The sequence below is a fragment of the Calidris pugnax genome, unplaced genomic scaffold (genome assembly GCF_001431845.1).
Source record: "Calidris pugnax isolate Ruff unplaced genomic scaffold, ASM143184v1 scaffold24, whole genome shotgun sequence".
Taxonomy (NCBI): domain Eukaryota; kingdom Metazoa; phylum Chordata; class Aves; order Charadriiformes; family Scolopacidae; genus Calidris; species Calidris pugnax.
Genome location: NW_015090922.1, coordinates 4,052,674 through 4,071,257, shown reverse-complemented (window position 1 = coordinate 4,071,257; position 18,584 = coordinate 4,052,674).

The following is an 18,584-nucleotide window of genomic DNA, read 5'->3' as shown; positions in this document are numbered from 1 at the left end:
ATTTATACTTAAAAGAAAACGGAGCTTCCCTTCATTTTCTTTGTACTGCAGAAATAGTAATGGCTGATTGATGACCTTCTGGGCAAGAACTATTACATTATCATCAGTAGGGTTTTTCTTACTATGCAATAATCTAAATTACTTTTATTGATAGACCTATCTTGACTTAAGCCTTGATCCTGCACCTTTCAGAGAAATGAATGGTTTTCAGTTTCCACTGAACAAGTTGCAGTCTAAATCTGCTAAGTAAATGCCCAATGAGAAGCTCAGGGTTTGGAAATGGGATGAACCCCTTCTTTAGTATGTGTCACAGTGTTTTCCAGTTAGGACTTACAGGAGCCTGTCTGACTACCACCTTTCCTTCCCCACTGGTTTGGGAAGGGAGAGGAAGCTTGTTTAGAAGTAGGTTTTGTCTCCTGTTGGGCAATCAGCCGGTGGAGAAATGCCTGATCCCGTTACACATCACATCAGATTTACACTTTGAACCATGCAGTTTTCTCTGTACAGGAAGAGACTTTTGTACTATGGAAACCTGCAGCACATAAGGTGATGTGAAGTGGCATGTGCTAATTTAAATAATTTCCTCAATAATGAATTGGAAAAAAAATTAAGGATGGTACTACCAGTATTTTTAATAATATGTTGACATATTTTTTGGAAACAATGTGGCCCATGCTTCCATTTGTATTTATAACTTAGCATGACTCATAACCAGAAGTCAGAACTGTCCTGGTGAAAAGAAAAGAATGGATATTACAATTACAAGTGCCAAGGCAGATTTTGTGTATCGAAAGCTGACAAAAATGACAGTTTCGGAGTTTCAGTAAGTGCGTCATTAAATCATCCTTGGCTCCTTCTCAATTGTTTTCCTAAAAGGATGCTTCTCTAAGCAAAAATATAAACATGTGAAACACTGAAGGTGACTTTCTTGGAAGAACTGTTTTTTTCCCCACTAAGGAAATATATTTTTTCGGAAGATGTCCAATTGATTAATGCCAGACTGCATGGAATTATTAAGTGAAATCCTCAGGATGTTCTATTGTTTTTATAGCACAACTCAATTGCCAGTGTTTTTCTGTATGTGAAAACATTTGGCAGCTTTGTTGACCAGATAGGCAACAGTATGTAAATTTTGCATTTTATATAAGGGTCCTTGTTTTTATATCTAAAATTGAAGGGTTTGGTGTTTATCTAAAGGAGCAGGTAAGTGATTGCCTTCGTAATTTCTGTAGAGTGTCATGAGAAGAGAGAGTGTCCTGTCATGCTCCACTCCACCAGGACTGGACGTACATGTTTGATTTTCCTGAAGGTGTTTTTGGACACAGCAAGGTGTCAAGCCTGGAATTGCCTGTAGTCCTGCTGGCCTCCAGAGCTCTCCCCACGGCCTGTGCAGAGACTTAGGTCTGCTCTCCCAGTGTTACAAGCAAGTTCTGTCTTCGTAGCAGAACCCTCTTACTATGTTTGGCATGAGCAGCACTGAGAAACATACGTATTATATAAATTCCCTTCTTGAAGCACTACCAGTACTTTGGTTAAGCCACTGTAAAACTACTGGTATGTATTTGTTCATAGTTTGGAAAATACTGTTTTCATTACAGTAAACCAATATAAACATCAGCAATATTCCTATCAAACAAATTAGTTCTCATGTGAAATGTATGGTAAGTAAATTTGTTGTGTAGCTGAATACAGTGTTATTTAATGGAACTTGATTTGGTGCCAACCAAACATATGGATCTTTGAATGCGTTCCCCTTGTGGCTATGTTGAAATCATCCACCAATAACATGTGCTGAATTCCCTTCCAGACTTGCAGGCTGGCTGCCCTTATTGTATGAGGTTTTGAAATACAGCAGATAGTATTGGTGAGGGGGGCAAAAATGCAGTGCAACAATTTCTGTTTTGTTAGTTATTTTTAAAAAAAAAAATTGCTTGACTGAAGTTTTTTTTCCTCTTACTCCCTTCAGGCTGGAAAAGAGTTTTTTATTTTCAGAAGCCATAAAGGCTCTTCATTCCTTGGAGGATTTTTGTCTCAGTTTCTCTTCTACTTCTTTCCTTTTTACCAGGGGAAATTGATAAAAGGGAAAAGGGGGTATAAATGGAAGACAGGGAAATACAGGTAAATATTTTTTCCCTTGCCTTTTACAATATTAAAATTATTACTATAGGAATATACATTTTTGAAAAATTAATTTTAAAAAAAACACTGCTTTTTTTTTTTGTTAGTTGTGATGGTCTGTGTTCTTTGACAGGAAGCAGTATTGGGAAAGCTACTTCAGCCATCACTTTTTTAACACTAGAACTTTAATGGGCTAACACAATAGATTACATTAGCGTAGATCCTTGTCTACCAAATGCTTGTGTGTGCACTTACATTTATTGCTGTATGTAGTAGTATTTGACATCAGTGTCGTTCCCTTCCTGTAGTGAAACATGTATACAAGTGTCAGAAAGTGTAATACAGTGCTCCTCCATAGCAGTGAGTGCGTTAAGGTGGGCTGGAAAAATTACTGTACTGTAATTACTTCAAGTCGTTTAAATTTAACTCCCCGCAAAAACTTTCCCTTTGTACTTAATCAGATGCTGAAGTGCTAAGAAGGATGGGCCTCATTTTACTTTGTCAGATTGCCTCCAGTGGTATAACCACAAGTAAGTATGTTACAGTGATTTAATGTATAATACCCGTGTGTGCTGATGTCTCTTGTAGTCAAAATTGCGTTTTGGCTTGCTGAGACAATTAAAGGGCAGAAAACATGCTCTCGGATTTGTGCCCAGCATCATATTCAGAGCTTTGAACGTGTTTTAACTTCTGGCTGGCTGGCCAAACCTGGTAAGTTTACCTGACAGTGGCACACAAAACTTGCAGGCATTCAAAAATAGCTTAACATCCAGCTCCAGGCACCGGATTGAGACCACCTTGTAGGGACTTGGCTTTAGAGTACAGCAGGAAAATAAAATGTTCTTTCAATAAATAATTAGGAGGACCTGTTAATGCTATACGGAGTAGAGCGGAGTTGTCTGTGCCAGTTCCTTCTGTAAATTGGTGTAGCTCCTTGGGGACCAGTTAAACTGTGCCAATATACATCAGCTGAAGACCTGACATGAGTGGAGTTAACTGGAGGTTTGACCCTGTGCCAGCTGAGGAGCCGCTTCTCCTGGATAGTACCTCAAGTGGAGGAGGACGTTGAAGGGGCAATTCAGCTGGGTGATTTTTTTTCTTTTTTTAAGGCTCGGGAAAATGTAGGTGAAATGGTGGCGTGATGGGAGAGGGCACTTGTGTTGCAGTTACTACAGTGACCAGTGGCAAGCTGAAAGATGTTCTTACTCTCCCAAAAACAAAGTTACAAGCTAATTATAGATCCGCTGGTGTAACGGGAACATTCTGACCCACCATTATTGTCTTAATCACAGTTGTAAGTCTGGTAAATTAAAAGGTTTGTTTTCTTGCTTTCTGCATACAAATTCCATTTCATAACACTGTGGGCTATTTCAGGGAGGTTACAGGGCTCTGTAGGTGATTAAACTTACTCAGTCATCAGCAGCTTGACTTGTAACCCACCCAAGGACTGCTTATAATAGTATTGCTTAATTTTGTTATTTCTCTTGAAATTTTCTTAGCTGAAGGTGAGATGTGGTCTAGGGAACCTCAGGTGCCAGACTGAAAAAGGAGAGTTCTGTGCAGCTAATACAGTCTGCTGTCTGTTTTGTTAAAATCTTGGTGGGAAGGGGATAATGTGGAGAGGAAGCAGTCTAGGGGGGACTGACTCTTGTGTGTTGTCCTCCTGCAGTGCAGCGTGGAGCAGTGTGTGTACGGTAGCAGTGTGGACTGTGGGGCACCATCCAGAGCAGGACCAAGAACAGGGGGATCATCTCTGCCCTTCTGTGTGACTTCTTCACTGTGTTAATCCAAGTTCAGACGTCATGTTTGCTGAAACACAGGCTTTGTGCCCTTTTTTGACCAAGCGAGTGGATCAAGTCTGTCTGCAATCTTGTATTTAGGCCCCCATGTTTCTACAAGAAAACTGTGGCTCATGCCTCAGGCTGTCTCTAGTGGCAGTTGATTCCTGAATCCTTTCAAAGCAAAACCAAACTGTCAGTGTTGTCTGCGCCATCACGGATCATTTAAGCCAATTTGGTCGACTTTGCCCTGAAATGGTTTTGAGGTGCACACCCTGAGCTCTCTTTGGTCTTATCTGAGAAGAGACATCTAGTCCCTTCCTAAGGGACTAGATTTTTTAGATTGGAGCACAGCTCCCTCCATGTCTGCTTGCTGAGAGCAGTGGTTTGGACCCTGTGTAGAAGGGGCAGGAGCCAAACACTCAAGGGATTTTTTGTGCCTACAGGGGCATGTTTGCCATATGGATGACAAGGGTATCATGTGTCAGGGCAGCATCAGAGTAACATGGGCCTGTCAACATGCTGCTAGGTTGGCTAGCTGCGAGTAGGTTATGATCTTACCTGTTCAGTCAGCAGTAAGCTGGGCTTAACCTGCAAAAGCCAGATGCTGAGAGAAAAACATCTAGGTCTTGAGTGTGTTTGGTTCTGATGTTGCAGCTTGAGGTGTACTGAGTGTCGTCATAGCAGGAGGCATGAATGAGAAACATGGTCCTGGAGGATTGGATCTTCTAGAAAGAAAAATGATGCTATGATTTTATCCTTTGTTTCATATCATTAATGAAGATGCACAGCATTTTTTATTATTATTTTTTTTTAATCAAAAGCAGCATATATAATATGTTGAGCCAAGATACTGGTTTTAGTTGATAGTCAGTACTTGGGAAGCAGATATCAGAGGTACAAGCAAGATGCAATCCAATGAGATGCAGTTGCAGAGGGTAAGGGAGAACAGCAGAGATGGTGAATAACCTGCAGAGGAAAGACCCTAGGGTTCACAACCTAAGTTCACAGTAGACATAATACTTAGAGGGGCCAAAGGTGGAGTAGAAAATGTCAGAAGCCTTTGAGAGGGGCAGAAGGTTATGATCGGTTTCTCAGCCACCACTTGGAGATAAGCTTCTCTTTAGGAAAGAATCAGCAATATTTAAAATTTATGTGATGTGCATAAAATAAAATGCTTTGTCAGCTGATCCCTCAGCCAAATGTAAAACATAGGCAGAAGCTTTGAAAAGCATCATAATCTTTTAAATTATAAATCAATGTTTTTACACTGTATTGAAATTACTGTAAACTCCCAGCCTTTGTGATAAGCTACCACAGAAAGGACTAGAGGCCAGCAAATATTTCTTGCTAATAATCTCAGAAGAAACTCTTAATTCTTTCCCAACAGACTGAAAAAATTTATTTCTAAATTATATTCAAAACTGGTGCTTTGGTTATATAGGGAATAACTCTTTGGGTAAAGGTTAGAAGGTTGCAGGGAAACTGAAAATATGCTCTTAAAACTCTAGAAATACAAAGCAAAGGGAAAAACCCTCCAAATTCTCTTGAGTAAAAAAGATAATGTGCGGTGTTTTAAGCTGGTCATACAACTTCAGGGTATATATCTGAGCGTTATGTTTGAGGAAACTGGATTTGAGTGCCGTGTTTCACCACCAACTTTAAAATAATTATCCGAACTCAAGAGAAATATTTGCTAAGTAATATGACCAGACCAAGATGGGGGTGATTCCACTGCATGACTTCACTGACATGAGAATTTGCAGGCATGTAACTTAAAAGTTCATTCTCGCAGATAATTTTTTTTTTTTCTTACATTTTATGAATTGAACCTGGAAAGCATCTGATCACCGTTCTCCTTATGTTTTTGTTGTTTTTTTTCAAATTGGGAAACTTGCCACTTATGGCTTGATATTCTGTTCCTAGATAAAGTCTAAGCTCTTCAGTCTTTCCTTATGTTTTGTAGGTCTGTATAATTTGTATTGGTTTTCTGTGGTTTACTCCTTTTTAACATGTGATTCTCAAAATGGGTAGAGCACTCTGGATGAGACCTTGCCATTGCAAAGTTGCACAGAATAACTATTGCCTGTCTCTTAGGAATGGTGTCCACATTTTTAATGCAAACCAAAAAAGACCCCTCTGCCCTCTTTCAGCTTAATGATACTGACATGTATTTTGCATGTCATTCACTATAACCCCAGACCCTTCTAAGATTATTTATATTTTGTAATAGTACAAAAAGTTATAAAAAATATCTTTTTCCTTTTTAGACTGACCTGTCTTAAAAATAAGCAAATTCAATTTAACTCTCTCCTTCAAAAAAAAAAAAAAAAAAGGTGTGTGTGTGGGGAGTTGAATTAGTTTTTGGGTGGGGAGCTTTTATTTCTAGTTTCATCCCAAAGCAAATTTTTATGGCTGAGTTATAAACCCCTGAAAATTGCAGTTCATAATGGAAACATTGGCAGACCCTGAACGGCGCCGCTGTAAAGTAGTATGAAGCTTTAAGTTTTTCCACTTTTAGACCTGGAATAAAACTAAATTACAACACTTTCCATACAGGCATTTGATTTTCCCCCCAGTAATTTCTGCTGGATCTGCTGAGTGTTTCCTGACTTCCTGTGTTGCCATTGGACTTTTTCCTATTGACTAGGCAGTTCGTTTCATTCAACCGGTCGATTTACCAATGGAGATACTTGAACAAAGCGTTGCTTACTGGGGCAGAGGGTGCTAGGAAATGTAATGCTGGCTTGAGGAAAGTTACAGTGAAAATTAATGGAAAAAATTTACATCAAATGGGGCTGGAATGAGTGTTACGGGACTCACAAAACATGTGAAATGATAAAGGTTCCTACAGTGTTGTTCTGCAGAATAGAAATGTTCTTCCAGACTCCATCCAAACCTATCGACAAAATGGAGGCAAAGGCACTCTAAGAAGAGAATATCGAGATTGTTCTCCTTTCCTAAGGCAGGAGAAATAGAGCAGCAATGTGATTTTTCATAGCACTGCATTTGCTAGGGTTTTCCAACAGGAGCAATTTTATCTGAAAGTGGATGTGAAAGCAGAATGGAAGTCAGCAAGTGGACAGGGCTTTTTTCTGGAATTATTCCTGGAGTCATTTCTCTTACTAGTGCAGGCTACAGGAAGCCAGAGATCAACATATGGGTTATTTATAGCCATTTTCTAAATTACTTCAGTGTAAACGATCTGTTTAGCTACTTCAGTCCTTAGGGCAAGAGTTGCAACTCCGCTCGTTTGGCCCCCACGTTCCACAGGCTGCCAAGGTCATTGACAGACTTTGGCATGTGGATATGCTTGCTGTTTCTGGAGTTCTCCATGGGCAGCAGGTAAGTACCTTTGGGCAATAATGGGAATGATTCTAACACAAGATATGGGAGACAGGTACCTGAAAATTAGCTTTAAGATAGAATCATAGAGTAGTTTGAGTTGGATGGGGGCTTTAAAGGTCATCTAGTCCAACCCCACTGCAATGAGCAGGGCCATCTTCAACTAGATCAGGTTGCTTAGAGCCCCGACCAACCTGACCTTGAATGTTTCCAGGAATGAGGCATCTACCACCTTTCTGGGCAACCTGCTCCAGAGTTTTATCACCCTCATCTTAAAAAAAAAATCTTCTTTATCTCTAGTTTAAATCTACCCTCCTTTAGTTTAAAGCCATTACCCCCTGTCCTATTGCGACAAGTCCTGCTAAAAAGTTTATCCCCATCTCTCTTATAAGCCCTCTTTAAAGTACTGAAAGGCTGCAATATGTCTCCCCAGAGCCTTCTCTTCTTCAGGTTGAACAACCCCAATTCTCTCAGCCTGTCCTCATAGGAGAGGTGTTCCAGCCCCCTGATCACTTTTGTGAATTTTAGCTCCTGTTTTTCAAAACATCTAAAAAGAGTATTTTTCCATTGCAAAGCAGAGAACAACTGTAATGTTTCTTAACATGAATTGAGAAGTATCAATCACATTCTCTAAGTGTGTTTGTATGTGTATATTAAATATATCTAAACTTTAATTTATACATTTTCAGTCACAACGTACAGCATTTTGCATTTTAAGAATTGTGAGCATGGAGTTGTCACATAGGATGTTTTGGAAAACTGCTCTCAGAAAATTATGTTGTGTTATGAAAAGCTAAAGTGATTTACACTTACTACTAACTCTTTTTGTTTCCTTCAGCTGAAGCAGAGTTCTGGAAGGCAAGAAATGTGAAGAACTGGCCTTTTGCTAATATGTCACCTGTATACCAGTCAAAGTCTTGTCACTTTGCATTAGTTTTACTGTAAAGCTTACCAAAAAGATTGCCTGCCCTGTGAAACAGTTTGACTTGACCAGATAAAGAACACCCAGAGACACGGTAACTGGTGCTCACAGTGCTCATTGTGGAGCTTCTGTTGTGCAGCCTCCGCTGTCCAGGAAGCCAGGAGGCAGATTTGGGATCAGAAACCAGGTAGGTCTTCTGTACTCTGGCCTAGTCCAGCTCAATTTTCTGTGTCCTGCTCAGTGCTTTTGTTGTTAACACGAGAACCAAAAGCAGACAGCCTTGAGTCACAGGACCCTGATTGTTTTTAAACACTGATAAGGGAACTTTGTAAGATCAGCTTTTGATTTGTGGCTGTTTACATTTGGAAGAGACTGAGAGATGCTAATGTCCTTTCTGGCATTTGTAGCTATTTTGCTTTCTGAAGATCTGTGGGTTTTACATGGCATAAGATCAAGGAATAACAAAGCTGTGACAGACAGGATTGCTGTTGAGGTATCGAATGAGTCTTTCGTCTCCAAAAACGTTGCTTACTTTGCAAGTCAGTGTCTGCTCACTCCAGTGACTCCTTTTGCATAAGGGTCATCACTTCAGATGTAAGATTCTGAAAAAAAAATACACAGTTGGGTTGCATCTGTGAGTGGATGAAAGAAGGTTCTGAGCTGGGATTTTTTTTCTGCTCAGGTAGGCTTTTTCCTGCACCATAGATGTCCTCACAAGACAAGCAAACATTGTCTCTGTTATTAAGCCAAAAGGAGCAGATGAATCTTACAAATTTTGCTTTTTTGCTGTTTTTCCTTTTCTTGGTTTATAAAAGATCACAGTGTGAAGCACTTCAATGCCTTCCACTATTTTCTTTTACATTTTATAGTGCTTGCATGATCTCAGTGAGGGAGCATATTTATTGTGCATTCCATTCAATTTAGATTCAACTGTAGCACATGATTACAGCAACTTAGAGGAAAAAACTGGAAAATAAGTCCCTGATGTAAAACTGGTAACTGAGCCAAAACAGTAGTGCCAGTTATTTCAATGCCTCACACAGTGATTTACGAATTCACTGCAAACACATGTAACGATTTATTGAGACAACTGTGCATATTAACCAGCTCTCTCAAAACCTTGGATGCAAACTTCTTTTGATGATAATTTTTCCTTTTAATATTTTACAGAGAAGCATTAGAAGGCGACAGTAGGGAAAGTTTGTGTTTGCATCATACTTTTCAGTGCCACCCGTGAGTTTATCCCTTCAGTCTCCACTGTATTATTTTAATTGGGAAAATATATGCAATGTCTCATGGAAGAATGGATACCTACGGGACTGATATGTATCCTATAGATATTTATCAAGCTGACATATAACCCATTTTTTTCACACATGTGTATTGCACATGCATGTGCCTACATAGCTATTTTAGGCTGCTGAAGACCACGAGAAACAGTTTGTAGCTGGCATCACTGGTTTTCTTCTAGCCTTTGCCTGTTCTTTCTTAATTTGCAGAGATTAAATCTGCAGGGTTTACAAGGAAAGACACAGTTGAATGGAGGATGGAGGATTGCAGGTAAGGACAAAGTAATTCTTAGGAAATGTCTGCCAATTCCTGACCTTATAGCAGCTCACACAGGTAGGTTCCTTTCATTTTCATCAGGCATTTACTTAGCTTTATAATAGTTTCTATCACAAGTCTCTTGTCCAAGAAAGATATTTCCAAATTGTGCTTGTGTTGATGGTAAATGCAGAAGCTCAGTCAAACCTTTGAAACCATGTATGAAACGCCAAAATACCTTTTTACTAAAGAATATTACAGCTGACATCCTCCTACTAAACCTGCAGTGAGGAATGACTAAACGCCTCCTGCATCGAGTTTTAAAGGTAAATGAAATTAATAAAAGCTCCAGGTTATTTGTTTCTGTTCAGTTTAGAGGCTAAGAAATGCAATAGATCAGGGTTTTTTTCATCCAGTAATATCCCATTCCACAACCTTATCTATCTGATGGTAAAGTAACACAGAGTAAAGTGTCAGGACAAAGAAGATAGTAAGAACTGTCTAAGGGTTGTAGGAGGAGGTTGGAAGTAAAGACTTGTTTTTCACACAGTATGAAAGCTTAATCTTTATCTGGCTGGTTACCTGCAAATAAGGTAAATATCATTATAATTACTTCCAAAGATATTCTTATTTTTCCAAATGTTCAGTGGGGCTTGGGTGGTAACAACAGTAGAAAAGGTCCCTTTACTCTCACTGCATACATACTGCATGTGCCATGGGCTCAAGGATCTCAATCCTGTTGCATATCTCTTTTTAAAAGCTATGATTTTTTTATAACTTACATACAGAGTCTCTAAAGCACATTTATGTGCTACAATGAGGTAATTTTTCTGGATAATTGGGAAAGTTAAGTAATTGCTTGAAAAAGTAAACATTTCTTTTAATGTCCACGAAGCAAGTCTTAGCTGTTTGATACCTATACTTGTGAAATTAAACAGTGGTTTACATCAACATGGAATCCATCTTGAGCTATCCTATGATGTCATGTGGCACTACCAAGTCACGTTCAGGCTACTTCAATACCCTTCATTCATGGTGGGGAGCCTCATTGTGATTTCACTTTTCCCTTAGACAGCAAAAGCAATATATAAAATGTGGTATTCATATGATTTGTGTGTGTTTGTAGTGTGCCTGTTGACAGCTTAAGACACCAGTGGGGACAGACTGGCAGTGTTTTCTCTCCATCTTTTATTGCCTTTATGCTCTCCAAAGCATGACCTTGTGGGTTTAAAGTAATCTACCTGTTGGCATAGTCATGTGGCAGCAAGATACTTTGAAAAAACCACCTTTATTTTTGTGTGTGATTGTTGTATTTATTCAGGACCAAACAGAACAATCTTAGTCTGTGTCTAGGCTTCCTTATTTTACGTGGTTTAGGGTCATAATTTCCCATTTCAGCACTCCTGATGATTGCAGCTTCTATGCTGGTATGCCCAGCTTTCTCTGGGACACTTTAGTACCTTCTCCAGTAGTATTTCCCATAAAAGTTTCCCAATTCATCAATTTCTGGGTAGGATTTAATTGTAAGATCAAGATCTATGTCAGATGTCAGAAATGCTGATTCTGGGATTACTACTGCCTAATGTAGCATCACAGTCTAATTGCTGCTTTGTGTCCACTTACTCTCCATAGTTTTTACTACCTTATGTCATTTGCCAAACTCTTACACTCAAGCTACATCAGACAAGACTCATCTTTTTGTCATGTGACAGTTTGATGACCCAGACTCTGACTGGGATGTTAGTTCATTATGTCTACTGTGGTTATTCCCAGTAAACAGTAGTATTCAAGACACTGAGACAGGAATGAATTTGGGTAGCAAAAACCCAAGTGCTAGTTTGATAAGAGAAGGGCAAAGTTTACGATTTAAAGATGAAAAGAAAGGAACAGATTTTAAATTTTGTTGCAATAAAGATGGCTGTGCTGCATGGGAAAAAGGGCAATAATCTGACTCAGAGGCTGAAGTTCAACATAAAGGAGTGGACAGTGGAGCCCTCAGTATTAAGGCTGAGGAAAAAAAAAAAATAAAGAATTGCGGGGTATTGACAGTGTGGAAAAATAAGAAAGCCATAATGAATTACCACAAAGGCCAGTGAAGGGGAACCATGGCTCAAGTAGTCATTCTTTTCAACAGGGAGCAAAAAGCAAGAGAAGAAACAGAAAACAAGTGCCAGAAGTGGATCCTCAGCAGAAGTCCCTGATAAACCAGTCTCTAATGTTATATATCCTGTAATGCTTCAGAGGATGCTGACATCTCCATCAGCTTTTTTTCTCTTTGATTAGTTCTGAACACTTCTTATGTTAATATTTGGAAGCTTTGAATTCATTTGAATTCTTCTTGAAAAGCCTGCATGTAATAGACAGTGTTGATTTGTGTGCTTAGTGTAGCTTCAATTATTTTCACCTAAGAAATAAAAACCTCCCAGGATTTCAACAAGTCTGGATGGATCTCTCTGCTGGTAATAGAAATCAGTCACTTTAGTTTTGTTTTTCAGAGATATCAGAAATACTTGCTATAGACTCAATAAACTTGTGTTGCCCTGGGAACTAGCAGATTGCACACATTGCTTTCCAGGCCCTGCATAGATTTATCTTTCAAACCCACACGTTCCCTCAAAAACAATAATGTGATTTGCCACTGTGCCTTAGTATACTTCTGTAGCTATTTGGTGTGATGCAGAAAAAGCATAGTTTCTAACTCATTGCTTCAGGAAATGAGTTCATAATAAGCTCACAGCTGTTAAACTGTAGTCAGCGTCTTCTGACACTTATGAATTAGAATAGGGCAATACAGAAAATAAAATTATGTGACTGTTAAGGGCTCCAGTTTTGAAACAGATTTACACATAAGGAGTGCAAGTTACCAAATAGCATCTTAAGGACAAATTGACTAAAAAATATTTCTAATAAGAGAGTTAGAAAACTACACCATAGATGTATTACATTTTTTGAGAACTGTAGAAAAACAGAAAGTGTAAATGCCCCAGTTTTCCAAAACAGAGTTATACAGTCTTTGAGATTTCTGATGTGAATCAACAAAGAAAACAATTAAGGTTTTTACTGCATTCAGTTAGAGGTCAAGCTGTGTAACATCTATGGATACTGCACCTTTCCACTTCCAGATGACAGCTAGCTTTCTTAATTTGCAAGAAAGAGGGAAAAAAATAATTATATCCTTAGCGACCTATTGTCACATAAAGAGTGAAGCCGTCAAAGTTGCTGCCAGCCCCTAAACACTAGCTGCTAGCCCAATTGTGTGAAAGTGCTGCCTTTGGTGCCTATCAGTAAATGGGGCAATGAGGCTGTACATAGCAATGGACTCCTTAGTTCTGGGATTTTGTTTATATATTAGGACAGAGAAAAAATGAAACTTTTTTCACAGTAAAATGTGTAATGAGAGAAATCACTAAAATTAATATGATATTTAGAGTAGATGTTGCCTTAGTCCTTCAATTTATTCACAAAACAATCACTATAAATGCACTATAAATTTATGTGGTCTCTCTCTAGCTGCATCATTTGCTTACTGCTGGAATGTAATTTTTTTTTATAGCTTTGGATCAGCATGAAGCAATTGTTTGTTCTCTGTCATAAGTCTATGACATTGGTAAGCCAAAGGCATGGTTTAAATGTAGGACTTCTCTAGTGAAGAAAAAAATTAGAATTATTTTTTAATTAAATGCAACAGCCATGTTGCCAATAGATCTACAGCGCTGAAATCTTTTACCCGCAGTTAGCACTAGTGGGGTAACTCTCATAGTCAGATGTTTTCTTCATTGCTTGATGAAAACCAATTTTCATTTTCAACTATTGAATAGTTTTACTAGTTTTAAACCCAAACACACTCATCCACTTATAAACTTTAAAGCAGTAAAGTCTGTGGAGCAGGATCTTTTAGGTTACCTAGTCATGCTCCCTTCTATCATTTAGTTATGGTGCAACATAATTATTTAAAAGAAAGCATTGACATCATAGAAACCTCATTGTAGACCATGTGGTGGTGGTCAGGATCTTCATCCCACTGAACATGCATCTTTTATGGTTTGAGAAAACCCATAATAATTTATTGTCTTTTAGACAATTATTCTATCATCCGATGACCCCTGCCCACCCAGAAAGGGAGATGGGAGAAAGCAAGGAAACATGAGGGTTGAAATATAAATGGATTTAATGTGATAAGACTAAATAATCAACAGTAATGCTAAAGAACCGATATAAATCCCAATACTAATATAAAATATACAGGAATTATACTCAGCCAATTACATCAGTAGGAAGCTGTGCACTCCCAGCAGTGGACAGCAAACATCAAACACCATGAGCACAAGGGGTTTGAGAGGAAAGGAAGGCCTCAGGAGTCCAGCACCAGGGCAAGGAGTTCAAGAATCAGGCAAGGGCTGTCATCAAGGGAGAAAGAACTACGCAGTGAACTTTTCTCATTGATATTGAAAGTGACATTCATAGTATGAAATAATCCTATTGGCCAGCCTGGGTCAAATGCCCAGCCCTTGTTCCTGCACCTCACATGACTCAAAACACCAAGACCTTGAATCCCACAGAGCCTGGCTGGCTATAAAGTAAATATTTTCATAAATTCACACACTAGCATCTTTTAAAAGTGCAGTTTTCCCCAGCATCAGAAGAAAAGTTAGTCCTGTGTCACTCAACCCAGGACAGCATCACATTAGCTTTCCCTTATTGCAGAGATGATTAGGGCCTGCATTTTAAAAACAGCCAGAGAAGGCTTACTTTAATTTGGTATGTGTCCTTTTATCACCTTATTTAATCAAGGGTAGAGTTCAGATATGGGCTTAGTCATATTTGATTTTGGCTTTCATTTTTCTTGGATTTCGCTTTGTGATAGTCTGTTTTTTGTTAAAGTTTATGATGGGAAGTCTGTGCTTTTTGCTTTCCTCAAGGACAAGTGGAAGTCACAAAGGAAACTTTAGCAGCTATTTCAGTGTCTTAGTTGGAGATGTGAAGTTTTAAAACTTACGAAGTTTCCTGTGTTGAAATGCCTCTCTGTAGGAAAACAATAGAGGTCTAAACAGCAGACTAGAAATCCATGGCTCCTGAAGCTTTGATGCAGTAAGTTAGAAAAGAAGGGAACAAAGCACAAGAGGCTTTAAAAAGAAAAAAAAGAAGTTACTAATTATCAAGAAGTATTATTCGATCTATTTTCAAGCCTCCTCTGAAATAGTTGACTCCATGAGAATAAAGATTAAGATAATCCAGGACTAATAAAGATGTTTAAAACCTCCTTTGCATAGTAATAACTGCAATTACAAGTCATGCCTGTGTTTATTTTATATTGGTAAAAGTGTGTTCATAGTCCATTTGTTCATTCAAACACCAATGAAACCTGACTTACATACTGACCAAGCAATTTTCACAAAACCTGTGTTCATGAGCACCACAGAGCCAAATGGAAAACTTGGGATTTTTTTTTTAATGGGTTAGCTTTTTTTTTAATCCTACAGCCATTATAAAAGTGTTAACAAAGCATTTATTGCAGCACTTAAGGGTATATATCTAAATTAGTGACAATACGTATATTTTTTCCCCAAAAGAAATAACAGAACAAATTATCTTCCAGATGATATTCTAGCTAATTTCTAATGAGACCCCTCCAAATATTTTTATAGTTCATTTGAAGACCCAGAATTGACCAAATCTTGAGAGAAGCTGTGATAGCCGTCTTGGCACAGAACAGAGTTTGCTCATTAACATTTACAGTCTTTGAAGAACAGCCATATCCAGACTCCGAGCAGTCAGTTTACTGACCAAAATACAAGCCCTTTTCCCATGCTCTCTGGGTAATGCCCCAGCTGTGCAGGCTGCCAGCAGAAGCAGCTGTCTCAGGTGCTTTGTAACCACATTTGCAAACTTCTCCAACTGCAGAGATCTTGGAACAGGAGGGAAGCCCATGCCTGAAGTCAGGTGCAGAATTCCATTACCTTGAAGTTTGGTTGCTTTGCCCTGCCCTCATTATAGGTGAGCAGCTGGATTTTTTGCACATGCTTTTGATCCCAAAGAGGTCAGAAATGATTTAGAAAACATCCAAGTACTTTACTATGAAAATTTTTAAATGCAGTATTTCCTTTCAGAAATGCCTTTGTTTTTCCTAGCACTTTTTGAAGTGGAGATTATCTTTACATTCTGTTTTAAATTACTAGCCTCTTTTTGTGACTAACTCATTATCAAGGTTCAGTTAAAAATTTACCTCAGCTCTTAGAGCAAAATCATGTCTTAAAAACTTCACCAAAGTATGAAGCAATGCACCTTGCTCTTTGTATGAACAAAATATTGACCTTGGATTATTTTGAACTTGAATCGAAGTTGAACTTAGATTGTATTTTTGAATATTATTTTTCATTTGAATTATAGAAAGATATTAATGCTTGCTTACAATCTGTTGGGCTTTTAACTTTTTTTTTCCCCCTCTTAAGTTCAGCTGCTGACCTAGGAAGAGAGCTGGATGCAGAATGGATTTTTCACTATTACTGTGCAACTGCTTTAGTTCAGATGAATCCCTGAACTTGTTCCAAACAATGCTGCTGTTGGAGCATTGCAGAATCAGTAAGCAAAACTTGCCTTCCAAATCCTGGCCCCAACTCGATGTTAAAGTGTAAGAAACTGCTTGATAGCCTTTAAACTTTTTGGGAAAGTTTTCAACTTTTCTTGCTTTACTAGATTTCGATAAGAGAAGGAACACCACCATTGTGAAGGGTGCTAGTGATGTAGCATCAAAACTACACTACACAGTTTTGGTCATCTGTGCTCTGGAAAGATTAACTAAATTAAAGCATGTGTCTCCTGTGAAGGGAGGGTAAACACCTGATTGTCCAGCTCAGAAAAATGAGAAAGGTGACTGACCTACGTGAGCCAGTCATAGGAATTAAGGGGAAAGGAAAGAATTACTTAAACTAAAGGGTAGTTTTGGCCCATGAACAAATGAGCTTGAACAGTTTGTGAATAAATGAAGCTTTCAGAAGAGGCTTAAGTACAGGGTCTGGAGCAGTCTTGTAGTCAGGAGAAATAGATGAAAAACTGACCTACTTTCAGTTGGAGCATGTTTAGTTATGAAAGGAGCTTGTATAATGCAGTTATTGAGTGGCCCAAAGAGCCCTAGAGGTCCCTCCCCAGCCTGTGGTCCTGTATTACAAGGAGCACAAAAACAATAGCAGCATCCTAACTGTGATGCCAGTGGCTATCGCTTTGCTCAATGTTCTCATTGCTTTTCGTGTGTACCTTTATTCTTCTTAAACTTCTGATTAAACAAAAATCACGTTAACAAAATCCCTGCACTTCAAAGATTTTGACTGTAAAATATTTGAATAAGAACAAGAAACCAAACTATTTGTTGAAAGAAGAAAAAAAATACGGTGTCTTTCCTCTTAAGTTTTTCTGTTCCTTGTGCATGTTTGTTATCTCATCAAGAACCTGTGGTGTTGGTCAAGTGTTCTCAGTTTTCAGTAACGTGAAATAAAAGAAAAATAAGGAGTCAAAGATATTTGCACAATTACCTTTTTTAGAGATTCTAATTTTTTAAGACTATGACATTAAACCTCTTTACTCTGATTATGATAGCTAAAGTTAAATTTGTGATGTGGATGACAGTAATGTCTACCTAGTATTGCAGGTGCATTCTGTCTAGCGATCCTAATCCACTTTTTTCATGGGATAAATGGCAGGATCACAAATTCAGTTCTCTGCAAAATGCTAATTAACACCCTTCAAAGCAATTTTAGCTGAAGCCAAGCATTATTTGGACACAGGCAAGGATTAATAGGCACAGCTTTTTGTCTATAGCAATAAAGTCATTCAGTGGAGATCAGAAGTACAGTAGATTAGTGTCTCCATTATGTGCCTGCCTCCTTTCTGAAAAAAACCTCCAGTCAAGGCAACAAAGCAGGCTTGAGTCCCCATTGCTCTTCAGCTGAAGAGCATGTCAGGGCACATATATCAACTTTCCAAAGCAGTGACAACACATTAGCTCATTAGTAGCTTCATACATAACAGATCTGGCATCCCTTGGTGACTAGTATATAGCTGCCTTTGAGTAGCCGGGATTTTGACAAAGCACTACAAAGTGTTTCTTAAGCTCTAAGGAGGACTGAGACAATGACAAAGAAGAGACAATAAAGCATGTGGTATATTCAGTTAGGTTATTGCCATAAATCTTCTTCCCTGATTAAATCCCTAAAAAAACCCTGTAATGTTTTAAGACAGGCACCCATGTGTTTAATTCAATGACCTGACATAAAAAAATAAAGCACCACATCTCACTTTTCTAATTCCCTTAGGCCCTAGGGCTGAAATCGCGATAGATTTCTGGGACACTGAGGTTGTTAAGAGTGACTGTCTTTTTTTTTTTAAAAAAAATAAAAAAGGATTTTAACACAGTCAATTTAAAATAAATGAAGGTGAAAATTGTTTTCAGCTCAAAGTTTCTCCCTGCTGTCCATAGAAGGCAGGAAATTTTGGTTGAGACAGAGGTACAGGGTATTTTGCTTATTACAAAACATTTTGAGATCTTTTATGTGAAGAGCCAGTTGATCCAGATTTTATGGATTTAATTTTATGTTTAATCACTGAAAGAGACAGAAATAGTGGGATCCTAATGAAACTTTCTTTTAGAGAAGTAATTCATAGATGGTTAGACAATTTTGAAAATACTACTCAGACATGTCTGCATCTTTAGAAAAGAACCTGAACACCTTTGAAAGTTAACTCTGATATATTCAAAATCTAGTTCCCATCAGACACTATATTTTCATGAATATGTAGCATTAATTTCCTGTATGACCAGAAAGCCAGATGCTTGCCACCTTCCTCAGAGGACATACCTCACTTTGGCACAAAACATTTGCTAC